The following is a 13,632-nucleotide window of genomic DNA, read 5'->3' on the forward strand; positions in this document are numbered from 1 at the left end:
TAAAAGCTGAATTTAATTTCTGCTGTCCCCCACCCAATATTTCTTGTGCATTTGCTATATAGCTTCCTGCAATCCCATTTATTGCTCTCCAGAGCTCACAGAATGTTTGCTTCCTGCAAACTTCGATTTATATTTTTGCCATTAACTGTAGATACTCTTTTGTTTGCACACTTAGAGAACTTTCAGTATTAAGTTTCAATGTGTTAACATGGAATAAACTGGAAAGAAACTATTTCTTGGTTGGAATTGATCAGGTCCTCAGCTGAATGGTCACATTTCAGGTTGTTGGAATTACACAGAGGCAGCTCTTGCGTTTTCCATTGGTTGAGCTGTCTTTACTGCATATCCAGGTTCAGAAGCAGCAAAGCCTTGGGTTTGGATTTCCTTTTTCATTTGTTCCCTTGAGGAATGCTGGTAGGGAACAGTCAAGTGAACAAGAGCTGACGCTAGCTCTGCTTTAGAAACCATTCATGCTTTTCAGGTGTCCAGCTCCCGAACTACTCAGGGCAGGAGGGGAAATGTAAACATTGTGCTGTTATTCAACCTACTACATAAGAGCATTGAGCCTGACAAGGCTCCGGGTACCCCCGTGCCCCATCCTTGCCGAGATTGGACGCTGATATCCCTCCTGCTGACATGCAATCCAGCAGCACAACAATTGCCCACTGTACGCACCGGCCGTGCCGCTCACTGCCAGCCCTGCTGGGAGCTCCACACTGCCTTTCTCAGTACTTCTTATTAAAGAGTGCTTTTATGAAAAGCGTTTCTTATTAAAACAGTTCAGGTGTATCTAAATATACGTTCGGGTCTGTGCACTTCTAGTTAATTCGTATACAGAGAGAGGTGATTTCAGGTGCTCTTTTGAACTTGGTTTCAAAAGCCTGTCCAGGTTTCGTTTGGTGGAGGCTTTTTTTTTTTTTTTTTTTTTTTTTTTTTTTTTTGCTTGGTTTCACTAAGAAAGATTTGTGTGTTATTCAGCATTGTGACATTTGCTGGTATGGCTCAGAATGTGCTGGATGAGTCCGTTTGCAAGGCACAAAGTGGCTGCGGAAGAGATACAACACATTTCACTTTGTGCCAGCAGCGGGTTTAGTGCTGGACATGAAACAGATAACTGAAATCTGAGAGTAGCCATGGATGTACAGATGAGAGAAGTGATGATGCTCTCATTAGATTGAATATAGGGAAAAAGTTCCTTACTAAAAGGGTGATGAGGCACTGGGACAGGCTGCCTGGAGAGGTGCTGGATGCCCCATCCTTGGAGGTGCCCAAGGTCAGGATGGATGGGCTCTGAGCACCTGGTTGAGCTGTAGATACCCCTGCTCATTGCAGGGCAGTTGGACCAGATGGCCTTTACGAGTCCCATCCAACTCAAATGATTCTCTGATTCTACGATTCTAGCAAACAAGCCTAACCCACCTGATGGTTCATGCTCTGTCCTGCTTTGATGCAAATGATTCATATTCCTAACAGGCCAGCAGGGGTGGGAGGCCAGGTCTGGCGAGCAAATAGCAGCAGCATCAGAGCATTCAGCGTGATAACTGAAAGTATGAGACACACATGAATTATAAGCAGCAATGAACGTGCTCAGACCCAGGCAGGGCAGAATTACTTGTGATCAGCAGGCGGAGTGGGATGTAGAACAGGACTCTGGACTTCGCTATAGCCTGAATGGGGCTGGATTTCTGCACTGCATTATTTTTATAGTGTCTTCTCCAACAGAGATCTCTATTTCTTTGGTAACTGAAAGCATGAATGTGGGCTGCATACCCTGTGCATAGAATCATTAAGGCTGGGTGAGACCAACATCAACCCATCCTCACTGTGCCCACTGACCATGTCCTCAGTGCCACATCTCCACGGTTCTTGAACACCCCCAGGGATGGAGACCCCAGCACACCCCTGGGCAGCCTGTGCCAATGCATTACTGCTCTTTCAGAGAAGAAACTCATTCTAATATCCAACCTGAATCTCCTCTCCTGTGCGGTCTGAGACTGGGGCAGCTGGGGCTGTGTATGTCCAAGGAGAGACAGCTCCTTCCCCACAACCCACTGTCCCCTTTCCACGCTGCAGCAGGGAAACATTTCCATCCTCAGTGCTTTGCTTCTCTTTCCTTACCTTTGGCTTTCAGGTCAGGAAACCTTAATAATTTCCTTGTTATTAATTTAATCCACAGTTCCTAGTAATTACCATAAATTAAGCCTGCTGGGGGGAAAAGCACAGCCCATAAACTGCAGCAGCGGCTGGCTTTATTTGGTCACGTCAGTACCTGGAGGATTGTTTCCTGTAGGTCGCTCCCCTGGCTGTTGTGATTAGCACAGGATCAGCACGGAGTTTCCTGTCCACCATTTAAACACAATTCTCACTTGCCAGGAATTCTGCTAACACACGGGGTCCTATTAAACGCTTAACCTCGGTGTGAAACAAGCTTACCCTTGCCCCTGTTTAGGCATTAAATATTTCCTGAGGACATTATGGTGACCAGCTCCTCTTAATGCCCAGAGCATGTGGGCACAGCACCAAGAACAAAATTTGCAATGGGAAAATGCATGGCATCCTTTTGTATACACCCACCTATCGTCTTCATTCTGCCAACTGGGAATCGTGGTGCCTTTGGGAGGTGTTAGGTGGGAATTGCAGCAGGGCCTGCAGGCTGGGCTGCAGCCAGGCATTCCGGCGTGGCACCGCTCCTCCTGCATGCGGGAAGGGCCTGCCTCAGCCAGAGGTTACCCAGCCGAGGTGATAGCTCTGCATTCCTGCCATGTCTTAGCTTTTTTAAATTAAATTCTTGCAACATGAGGATTTAATCCCTTCTGCTATATACGGCGCGGCTGTGTGTGTGTGTATTTATATATATATATATATATATATATTTTTTTTTTTTTCCCTACAAAAATTTCATCAGGAGAGTTATTTGTGTGTTTGAGAATTGGCTTGGATACAGGGTCGGTAACTTTCCACCCGGAGCCCATGGAAAGTTTGGGGTTTGAGGCAGAATATAGGGTCAGGTTTGGGCTTGTACTGAGTCGAAACTAGATCTGGGGTTGAGAGCCACTGGGGATGAAATCTGTTGCGTTGCTCTTTATGTATTATTTTTTATTAAAAATGATGGAAAAGAGCAGTTTTCCTGTGCCCAGGTCTTCCAAAAGCAGTGAGATTTATCACTGTTAAGATGGCAGTAAGAAAATCAGTGGTTTCAGTACAGAACTGGATTCAAAGTCCAATCCAGAAGGGTGGCTCTGGACTGAAAATTCAGCCCCTGCGGTTTTTACTTGGGATGGAAGAAGATAATAGCCAAGACTGTGATCTGGATGTTGGTTTCTCGTTGGTTCCAGCCAAGGGCACCCCAGCTCCAGCACTACGAAGGGGTCAGCACTTAAGGCTGGTCCTCACCTTAAAGCAAACAGAAACCAAACCCACAGCACTGGCCAATAAACAATCAATTGCCCTAAGCCATGGCCCAGATGTGAAGCACCTACCTTCCAGTGAGGGTACGAAGCTGTTTCATGATGCTTTGTGCATGGAGATCTCAATATTTCAACATGGTGCTTCACACTGCAAGGCGTGCCCGAAGCTCTTCCCTCCACACAGCCATCAAGATGGGCACAGATGCAGCTTTTCCTCAGTGAAGGTCTTGTTTTTTGTCACCATTTTCAGCTCTAGAAGAAAAATTGTTCCTCCAGGTCTTGACATCTGCTGCTATTTAAAGGAACAGCATCATCACCAGTGCATTCCTCTGGGGGTCTTAAGGTATGCAAAGCCTTCTTCTTCCAAACCTTGTGATTGAAAACAGATTATTACATGATGGTGTCCCTATAAATGCCATGTATTGCTGAGAAACTTATTAATTAGGGGTCCTGCATGGCAGAAGCTTGCAGTGAATTGGAGAGGCTGTAACCTTCAGGTCGGTTTTGGCTGCCTGCTGCTCTCTGCTGTGCTGTAGTCTGCAGTGCCCAGGGCTCCCCTGCTGCCTTCAGGCAGTGTTTTGGGGTGAAGGATGGTGTCAGAGGAGGAATTGCTGTTTTGCCTTTCACCTTCTGCAGTATTTTCTGTTAATTGAAATTAACATTGCTCAGGTCAGTGCACCACGATTTAAGGTTAAGAAACTGCCCATGTGGCCCTTCCTTCCGTGCTCCCACCCGGGGTGTGCGCCCACCGAGACGCACACGTGCACCACAATTAACGACTTGGCTGATTTCAAAGCAATTGCACTTGGGGCTGTTGTATTGTTTTGACACAAAGACATGGGCTTTCACTTTTAGGGATATTCAGTTTCATTCTCCTTCCAAATCTAAACCATTTGCCTTGCATGTTTTTGTCCTCAGGAAGCAAATCCCTTCAAAAGAAGCCAGGAGAGGTTAAAAGCAGAGGGCCACGGATGTGACAAAGCTCTGACACTGTGTCATTTTTATCTTCCTCTGCAGGCTCTCGGCAACAACCAACTGCCAGGGCCATAAAAAATGTCAAGGGTGATTAACCACGTGGCAGCTGGGGTATATATCTCAATGTAGGCAAGGCACAGAGAAGCATCAGGTTGTACAAATATGTCTCGCTCCCACTGGGACAAAGTCCCCTGACATTCATCATTAGGCAAGCTGATGGTGTTGAGCACCCGTCAGGATGTGCTCCAGGCACATCTCACCCAAGTCGTTGGTCACCTCAATCCCACATATATCTGTCCCCAAAGCATTGGGTGTCCTGAGCTGGAGAGTGTGCTGTACCTACATACGAACTCAAATATTTGTCCCATCTGTTGTATTTACCATGGAAAATATTTTTTGAAGAAATGTTTGGTTTGGTTTTGTTTTTTAGACAGGCTTCACACTTTTGCTGAGGCCTTTGGCTTTGCAAATACTTGAAAAAAATGGGAATTTTTCATCCTCACCACTGAAAACAGCCCAACTTCTTGCCCACTGCAATCTGAAAGCAGATGGATAAATATTAAAGCTGATAATTTTGGGCAAGTCATAAAAACTATTTCTATGGCATTAAATGAACAGATGATACTCTTCTAATTAGAATTGATTTAGCACCCTCACTTGTATAATCCTAAATTGATTTCTGTTGGCGTATGTAGAGGTCAGTGAGTTACACCTAAGCTAAGGTGTAACTCTTTGGGTTACGCACAGCTAAGGTGTAAAATTTATCTTAAACTTTGCCCTTGGGTTGGAGGGACGGCTGGCACCTGCCTCCCTTGCATCCCAGCTGAGAGCCCTGAGGACTGTGAATGGTACCAAAGGATGACACTAAAAAGAAAAGAGAGAGAGGAAAGAAGGACTTAAATGACATTTACTTGGCCTTCATGTTTGTCCCACAGCATAAAAATAAAAAATAAGGAACAGAATGCAGGGACGGGGTTTCTTCTTGGAGAGCTTCAAAAGCCGCCTGGACACGGCCCTGGGTAAGCTGCTCTGGGTGTCACTGCTTGAGAGGGGTTGGGCAGGATGGACCCTTCCAACCCCAACCTTTCTGTGATTCTGTGACAAAGTCGTGCCACGCAGGATCAGGGCTTTCCGGAAGAAAAGCTCATTCTTCATTTAGAAGACAGAGAGTTCTGAGGTGTCTGCAGCATTCCTGGTGTATTCCGGTGCTTGGCTCCCCTGGCTGAAAACCAGAAGTCTCCTTTCAATTTGAGTGGTGCTCACCTCCCCTCCCAGCCCTCAGACCCTTTACAGAGGGAGGTAAAGAGCCTAAAAATATCAGATCTCTTCCTCCCATCTGCCCCCCAGTGAAGCACTGTCCTCAAGCTGCTTGCCCTCCCTCAGCGTGCATAAAGCAGAGCTATTGGGGTCGGAAAGATCAACGACATCGTAAAACACTTCAAGCGTATTCCTTCGCGTGGTGCCTTGGCTGGGATGGCCATTTAGTGGGCGTGAGGCCTTCATGCACGCAGCTGTGATCTGTTTTTTCCATTGCGGACTCTTCTTTGACCTACCTGCTTGGGAGAGTGATGGGGTTCTGTCCTTAGTTCAGTTTTCCTTTTCTTGGAAAGTGATAAATCTGTTAGGGCTGGTGAGTATTTTTTCTCTGCTTTATAGCTCGCCATAAATATTCAGTAGTACTGTGCTTGTGGCTGAGGGGCTGATGGTTCCAGTTGACCCATGTCCGTGATGCCATGGAGTTCTCACCAACAAGAAATAAGGGATTTTTTTTCTTATTGGTGGCTTAAAAGTCAAGCTTGGTTTTGTTTCCCAGCTGCGCACACAACAATTTATTTTTTCTCTGCTGCTCTCCTTCCTATGGAGGTTTTGTTCTTAATTTAACCTCTTTGAAGCCTCACTTCTGGTAGCAACACCAGCAGAGACAGGGCATGAAATGGAAAACTGTGACTGCAAATATCCCACAGGGGTCCAATCCTGCAAAAGTCTGTGCTTTCAGGATCGAGTGTTGGAGGCATCTTGTCTCAGCTTGCTTAAAGCCAGATTTGCAACTTTGGAAGATTGAGGGGAAGTGAAGATGTGTCCATGGGGCTGCTGGAAGTATCCACTCACTCTCCTAGCCCCATAAGTACATAACGGTGATGTAGAGCAGCTCATTTGCAGAGTATTTGCTACAGAAGAACTATCATTCATCAGAGAAGATATGTGCTTAATGCAAAAAAGAGCCCAGGATTGTGGAGCTGCTCTGCACAGCCTGTAGCTGAAGCATGTTGTGATACCCCTGGGTAAAGATCAAACTGGAAAGGACTCGCCGACATCTGATTCTCCTCAATTTTAGTTGGATCCAAATCCAGCAAAAGGGCATTTTACGTCTGGTCACAGTCCAAAAAGATATAGCAAAATCACCTGGAGTTACAAATGTGTTGCAGAACCTGTCCCTAATCACATTAAGAGCTCTAAACTGTAAGGCTCAATTGTTTGCCAAATGAAATATTCTCCTCCGGTATTTGCAGAAAGGAATTACAGTCTGTGAGTAATGTTTTTCATTTGGTATCGAAGCATAGTTTCTATTTTATGGATCCAATCCTGAGCTTGGGGAAAGAGTCATTAAAAAGGCTTTGTTTTGCAGGGGAGTGAGGGCAACGTTACCCTGTCTTCACCCCACCTCGGGGCTGGGCTCTACGCACCAGGACCAGCCGCTTCCAGCACAGACTGTGCCACCCCTGGTCCCCACCCATCACCTGCAGTGCGAGGAGACGTGGTGGTTGTGACACCCAGCATTTGGGCAGCAGCAGGGACTTTCCCCTTTGAGTGAGGCTTCTGAGCCTTTGGGGTTGACACCATGAAGCTTTCTTCCACCCTTCTGAGAAAAATGTTTGTTGTTGTTGGATCTGAGGTTGTGCTTAAAGGATGGGAAGACCGTGCCATCACACGATCTGGGTCTCCAGAGCCCAAAGGCTGTACCCGGCAGGCGTGAGGCTCCCTGTGCCCACGGAGCATCTGCTGGGCTCCCTGCTCCTCCCTCCCCCACTGGGATCATGGTGCCAAGGGCTGTAGGATGGCCACACAACTCAGAGCTCCGCTCCTTCCTGATGGCTGCTCTCAAAATGCAGAATTGATCTATGAGTGTTGGAGAAAGGGAAGTGAGAGGCTGAGCTGCTGTTATAATCAGGACAAGGGGGTAAATCCCATTGCCTGTGTTTGATCCTCATCTCCTACTCATAATGATGACCAAGAGGCTCCTGCCCCACATGCAGCCAGCCCTTTGGGGCCGATCATAGCAGCCGTGGCTCCTGGTCTGCTGATGGCTGTACATCAATGCCAGCCATGGATGTGGCATCCTCCAGTAAAACTACAGATCAGATACAAGGGGCTTATACAGCAAAACCCCAAATCTTCAACACACAAAGATAACAGATGAGATCCTCCATGAACTGTGTGCCATCCCATGCCACTGCAACCCCAATATAAAAGCAAAGCAACCGGTGTTTTGTCCAGCATGGAAGCCATAGCTTGACCAACATTTTGTTTGTTGTTGTGTTGAGCTGCAGGGGATGGAGAACCCAAGCAGCCTCGTACCACCTCATGGCAAGCAGCCCTGCCCTGGGGACTTCAGCCTGACTTCTCAAAGCATCTTAATATGCCCCAGCTGGCAGCAATAATTGGATCATTATTAAATAACTGTCTGCAGCAACATACAATCTGCAGTGCACTGTACCAATTATTTTTTGTTTGCATCCCTCTATCTCAGTGTGTCTCCATCTACCCACCCTACCTCACTGTGATTCCCATGAACCAACTACTGCAGTGATGGCTCAGTAGCAAGAATCTTTTGCAACAAAGAAACTACTCTACTTTCTGCCATGGTTAATGCCCCAATTTAATGAACCCTTCATATCATTCTCACCACCCTAAATTAAAGGGTAGCTCATGCAATTAAACTGTTTAGCTTTCAGAATGCCCCTCTCAGGGTTATCTGCAAAATGGGTTGAGATGCAGCTGCTATTAATATTGCTCGTCTTAAAACTGGCAAAGAAAAAATCACTTTCATCTCTTTATTTTCAGTAATGTGCCTTTACTTTCAATTAAGCTGATTATTTGCACCATCTTGTTCCTGATCGCTGTCCTATGAGGTTTTCCAAGCCAGGAAATATTTTATGCAATACATAACTGTCAATGTTTAGAGCTTTGTGTTTGTGTCTTTCAGGAATGAGGGGAGAGCTGAGTCTTGTAGCCAAATCTTACTCCAATTTACACCAATATTAATTCAAAGTCAAGCTGTGGTTTGCAGTAGAATGACTCCAGTTTTATGCTGTTAGATCAGAATTTGCTCTTTTTTTTTTTTTTTTTTTTTCTCCAAACAGAAGTTTAAGGAAGCAAAGCATTTCCCAAGAGCTGCCTCCCCAGATCTCTGCTGCATCGGGAACGTATTGCTCTATTTCCACGGTCAGATACATCCTGCTTTAACACAGCATCCTCAAGGACCCCCAGCAAAAGTCACAGCACCCACCCTGATGAGTATGGTGTGAAAAGTGGCTGCTGGGTTTGGTCACTGGTTTGTTGGGAACAGAACATGGAGCTGGTGGGACAGAGCAGGACTGGATGGTGCCTTTGTGGTTCTGCAGTGCAGCCCCAGGTCCCCATGCATGTCCCCATCTTCCAAAGTGGCCCACGCACTGCTGTCCTGGGTTGTCTCTTGCAGCAAGTGTCAAACACTCTGGAATTCAGCATTTCTTTCTCTCTTTTGTCCCCAAAATGTCAAATTGGAGGCACAAATAGATGGCACAAAAAAAAAGAGCTCATTTTGCCATTTCACCAGGAAAGGCTCTGCGGTAATTCAAAGTGTTCTATTCAGGATTCATCTGCAGCAAAATTTCCTTCTGCCTCGAACCTGTCAAGTGCCAATATTCATTTTAATGATCTCATTTTATAAATAATGGAAAGAAAAACAATACATTCAATAGAAATGAGATTAGAAATGGGAGGGGAATGAATTACAAATGCAAGAGTCTGTAGTTGTTCCAAGGAAGATAAATCTCATTTTAAGTGGTCTCCAGTGAAACAGCATCTTGGTAAGGATAAAACAAGCAAACAACTAAAACCCACAAAAAAGCCCACGTCTTTTGCTGATAAAGAAAGGTGGATGGCAGCAGCAGGGAGTGTTTGCTGACACAGGTCAGTTGTCACAGTATCTTGAGACCAGTGATACGTAGGTTTTCTTCTTGGCCTTGCCATGGCCTCCCTGTGATAAATCATTTAACAGCTGGTGCCAGCATTGCAGGACAATCTGGAAAATCAAACTCCAGTGAACAAACGTGCAGGTGACATCAAGAAGCAATGCTCGGGGCAGCAGCCACTGCCAGGCTTCCACCTCAGCAGGATATTTGAAGCCTGGCTCACACCATGAGTTGGTAGGTATAAGCTGGTGTCATTTCAGCACCCACACACAGTTTGTGGCAGTGCTGTGTGACAGACTGCCATTGGGGTGTTCTAATTCAGGGCTGTATCCTCCGTGGGAATGAACCTGCTGTACGTGTCCCAATGTAGGCACAATGTCAGCGACAGGTTGGGCATTTCCTGTGTGTTTTTGGCATGTATTTGGGCAGATTTTCTGGCTGTGTGAGTAACAGCAGCAGCAGAGGTGTTGGCAGAGCCCTCACTGAGTCCAGTCCCACGGCCCTCTGTGCTGGGAGGTGATGATTCCCTCTGGGATTGCACCATTACACTTGAACTGAGTCCTGATGGGAAGATTTGGGACCATTAATCAGAATCCATAGGTAAGTGAATGCTTCTGGTCAGGCAAGGTATGGCTGGCAATCCCTGCTCTCTCAGCCCCTCCATCCACAGCCAGAGCTGAGGGCCGTGGTCTGCTGGGCTTGTCCTACACCACTCCCATCCATCCCCCAACTGCTTTCCTGAAACTACAAGGAAAAGTGAACCCCAGGGCAGAGAAACACTGAAATTATGAAATTTGTGTTCATAAAAACCTGGGACAAGGCATTGCTGGTGGTTGAGGGAACCGCCATGTTGCTGCTTGTGTGCAGATGTTGACCTTAGGGATGTGCCTCATCCTGGGAAGCCACCACTGATCAGTCATGATCTTCTGCCCCAGGTCACAGGGGGTTTGGCTTCAAAATGCAGATGGGAACAGCAAGATGGCTGGTGAGGACAGAGAATGCAAATGATCACCATGGGTTTGAGAGATTGGCAAAGGGAAGTTGGCATGGGGAACAGGACATTGCTGCACGCTGAATTGAACATCAGCGATGCTGTGCTTAGCTGATCAGAAAGGGATCAATTAACACCTCCTGGGAGCACATATTAACACAGCTTAATGACTAAGGGCATGGCAACAGGTTGGGATGGATGGATGGACCTGCTACCTGCCTCTGCAGAAAGGTCTTACCTCAAAATAACTTCTGTGAGAGACCAAGCTGCAGCCATGGGAGGGGGCTCAATAACTTCATAAAGACTTCAGTGTGTTTACTGAAAACAAAGACACCGATGCCTTTGCAAATGAATTACTCAAACGTTTGTCTAGTGACAAATTAACTCAGAAATACATTTAATGATGAGCCAGGTCACCTTTCTAAACCAGACGTTACAGCGTAGAAGGTGTTGCTTTTTTTCCCCCAAACTCTTGGTAAAGAGAAGCTTGGGTCAACTGTGTGAGGAGACACAGCAAAACCACAGTGAGTTTGGGTATAAAGGGTTTCCTCTGCTTCCTCAGCAAACAATGTCTTGCTACAAACAACCGCGTGCCCTCAGCCTTGTCCTTTCCTGATGCTTAAACTGTCAGTAATCATCAGGTTGCTGTCACAGCGCTGCTCAATGGGACTGACAGATTATATCTCTAAAGTCCCTTTATTGGACCTTGTTCCCAGAAAAGCTTGCAAATTGCTCTCATCTTACCAGACAAAGGCGTTGCTCACACTCTGAGTCCTTGGATATCCTACACAATAACGTATGAATTGGTGAGAATTACCTGAGATAAAATATCCCTTACAACATCAAAGTTGCTGATCTTTTACCTGTCAGCTGCAGGTATGTGACAGTCCTGACAGGCTGGAGATGGAAGGAAGAGATAAAGCAAAAAGGAGAAAAGAAAATGGAGAAAAATCTCCAAATGAAATGTTATATCGTGACTTGGCACGGAGGCTTCAGCACAAGGGACCTGTGGGGCTAGGAGAGGTGTGAGAGAGGCACAGGGCTTTGCCTTTCAGAATGAATGAATGGGCAGCAGCTGGTACTGAGCAGCCATGTCACAGCCCTGGTCTTGGTTGTTGATAAAGCAAACAGGGGAACAGGGATTGGAATAAGGCTAAATCACGATCACAGATCACATGCATCTTTCTACCACGTGAGGTTAGTTCTAGGGAGCGTGACCTGGGGGGAAAGAGCTGTTCTTAGTGAGTATTGGCTGGCACATTGCAATTAGCACCTTGCAGCTGTCCCCAGGTGAGATCCTGGCAATAATTAGGCAGGATGCAATGTTAGGAGGTCAAGGAAGCACTGAGGAAGAAGCAGGTGGAAGGCAATGAGCTTTGTTCCTGCTGAGGAGGCTGGTGTCTGGTTAATGGAGACATGGCTCTGCTCCCACATCGTGCCAGGGGTGATGAGGTGACAAGGATGAACTCCTGCTGATGGCAGCTGGTCCTGCTCTTCTCCAGCTCTGGATGTGCTGATGGCTGGTTTCAGTGGCAAGATGGATAGAGCCTGGAGGAGGTGCTGGCGTGACCCCCAGCCTGCTGGCCACACCAGCCCTCTGTGCACAGGTAGGTTTGAAACCATTTCACTGAGGCAAAGAGGTTGAGCTGGAGGAAGATCTGTTTTGCTGGTTAAAAATCTGCCTTCCATGCTGCAAAGGCAGCACTGAGATTCCTCTGCCTGCTGTGCCTTGTCTTCCTCCCGTGCTGCAGCTCAGGGAGCATGGATCAGGCACCTTTTGGTCCTTAGAAAGGGCTGCTTTTGGCAAACCCGCAGAATACTTTCCTCAAATGATGTAAATATTGTATGTTATTTGCTGCCTTGCCAAAATGCAAACACACGCAGGCAATCCGAACTAAGCAGCATTCTTTAAAACTTCAGATCGTTGTTTAGAAAGAAATCTATGGCTTTTAATAAGTCCAAATTGATCGTGCACCCTGCGTGTTGAAAATATATACAAAAATAGGACCCCAAAACTCCATTAAACCACTTCTGAGACAATACATCACTGCACCTTTATGTTGCACAGAGGGCTTTAACAACCCTTCTCCAGGAGAATATTTTACTAGGTAACAAAAAAAAGTTATTGAAAACACATATATTTGATACTTTTGGCAATTCATTTTACTACTTGCATTTCCAATTCATTGCTATAGTTCATGAAAAAAAATATTTTTGCAGTTGGGTCATGTTATTATTTCTCTAACTTTTTTTTTCTACTTGAAAGTCACAATGTGATTTCTTTCTGTGGAGTAACGAAGGAAGACAAATGCTGCTTTCCTGTAGACTTTTGAGGGAGCTGGGGTTTGCCATAAGTGCAGTCATATACAAATATGCCTGGAGGAAATTATGGCATCTTTGTGGATTTCTGTGTGGTTGATATTATATCTGAACCAACCTAAATAGAGCCAGGGGAAGAGCTCACATGCAGAGCTTTTGAAGGAACAAGAAGGCAGCATCATTTATTAGGCAATATTAAGAACTTTTCTGAAATAATACAACCTTACATCAGAACAAACACTTTCTCTCAAACATTATTATGAGTGGCTTTCATGAACTGCATAATTTCCAGTTCCATGGAGCTCAGAATTGCAGGAGCTGCTCCCAGTGGAGCTGCACATGGCCGCCAGCTCCATGACTTTCTACCCAATGCTGCTTGTGCATCAAACCCATTTGGGCTGATCACCGTGGAACTGTGGGCATGTTCTGCCCTTGGCTCTGCCTTGGGTGGAACCATGGGCGTGTGTCACTCTTTGCTTTCCCTTAGGGAGGCTTCGAAGCAAACCCGAACCATACAGTTGCTCACGGCCCGCCAGTGCTTGCCTGCAACCTCCTCCCCCTCCTACCTCATGTGTGTCCAAGAAGGCTTTGATGAAGGGCTCAGTTCACCAGTGTGCAAACAACCAAGTGGTCCCCGTAGTGCTCTCTGGCTCCTGGACCCAGCGCTGGCCATTGAGAAAGCTCTGGGCTGAAGACCAACACCAAGCATCCAAACAATGATCAACCAAAATGGTCAGGACTGTGTGCGCTGGCCTTTGGACTGCTT

Source organism: Gallus gallus, chromosome 10, assembly GCF_016699485.2.
Source record: "Gallus gallus isolate bGalGal1 chromosome 10, bGalGal1.mat.broiler.GRCg7b, whole genome shotgun sequence".
NCBI classification, from domain to species: Eukaryota; Metazoa; Chordata; class Aves; order Galliformes; family Phasianidae; genus Gallus; species Gallus gallus.